Source organism: Entelurus aequoreus, linkage group LG19 (assembly GCF_033978785.1).
Source record: "Entelurus aequoreus isolate RoL-2023_Sb linkage group LG19, RoL_Eaeq_v1.1, whole genome shotgun sequence".
In the NCBI taxonomy this organism is placed as follows: domain Eukaryota; kingdom Metazoa; phylum Chordata; class Actinopteri; order Syngnathiformes; family Syngnathidae; genus Entelurus; species Entelurus aequoreus.
Genome location: NC_084749.1, coordinates 14,761,548 through 14,762,688, shown reverse-complemented (window position 1 = coordinate 14,762,688; position 1,141 = coordinate 14,761,548). Strand labels below are relative to the sequence as shown.

The 1,141-nt window shown below is 39.8% G+C and overlaps 1 protein-coding gene across 1 annotated transcript in view; it reads left to right on the top strand.

Annotated features, from left to right (window-relative positions):
* The first annotated feature begins 996 nt into the window (after positions 1-996).
* mafaa (MAF bZIP transcription factor Aa) overlaps positions 997-1,141 on the top strand; it is a 1,525-nt gene continuing 1,380 nt past the window's right edge. Inside the window, exon 1 of the mRNA XM_062028680.1 lies at positions 997-1,141. This exon is cut by the window's right edge and continues 1,197 nt beyond it. The gene's annotated coding sequence lies outside the window, so the exon portion shown is untranslated.

Genomic DNA, 1,141 nt, shown 5'->3' with positions numbered 1-1,141 from the left:
GGGAACAGTGCCGGAGGAAAGTGATACGTTTATAATATTTAACACTGATGGACCTAATAATACAAAAAGCTCCTTGATAAGTTTCCCAGGAATTGGGTCAAGTAAACATGTTGTTTGTTTTGTCCCATTTACACATTTTAACAATTCCTCCAATGTTATTTCATAAAAGAGAGAGAAACTATTTTTTTTTTTTTACTATTTTATTACATTTAAACAACACAAATGTTTTCAAAGTGCTGCACAAAAATATTAAAAACAATATTAAAAACAATATTCAAATATTATCCTTAGCACCACCATGACTGAATAAAAACAAAAAATAAATAGATATAAAACCAATATGAAAATAAATATGATTAAAAACTATTTTAAAGGGTAAAGCCAATTAAAACAGTAAATAGAAATAAAAATGTATAAAAAACACAAAGGACAACAGAGGACCACACAACTCACGTAGTGTTAAAAGCCAAATAATAAAAGTAAGTAAAAATGTAGCCAAAATACAGTAAAAAAAAAAACAAAACTAAAAGGACAAAAAAGGTCATATTTCGTCCCCTGATTGTTAAAGTAATTAAAATAATATAAATGTTTTACCATTTTTCTCCAAGTGTTTGAAGCGAACATGTGTTCCACTTTAAGTGTGCAGTAGCACCACTCGACCACTAGAGGGTGCACATCCGCGGGCTCCTGTTCCTCCCCTCCGCGTCGGCCACGCTCGGCTCCGCTCGGCAGTTCCCGGCGAGCGCCGGCTGTCCCGCCATAGGCCGGCGCAAATAAAACGCCTTGCTGTCTCCTCCCATCGGGCCGTCACACTTGTTTTAAAAAGTCCTCCTCCATCTTCTCACCTCCTCAGTCGCGGCGTGCGTGTTGGCGCCACATGCACGAGCAACGAAAGGGGATTTATGACGTCACACGACATCACCTGTAAGTAGAACTCTGCTTCCCCCCTCCCCCCCTCCTCCACACCACCACCCGCTCATCTGGACTTAGCAACACCGGACTTGGACTCTATACTCCGGGTTCTGTGCACCAACGTGGACCCGGGACTTGTGTGGGTGCACTTTTTTTTTTTTTTTTTTAAATCTTTTCTTCCACGCACGCACCTTTTTTTACGCACGTAAAAAAAAAAAAGTTCCGGTGG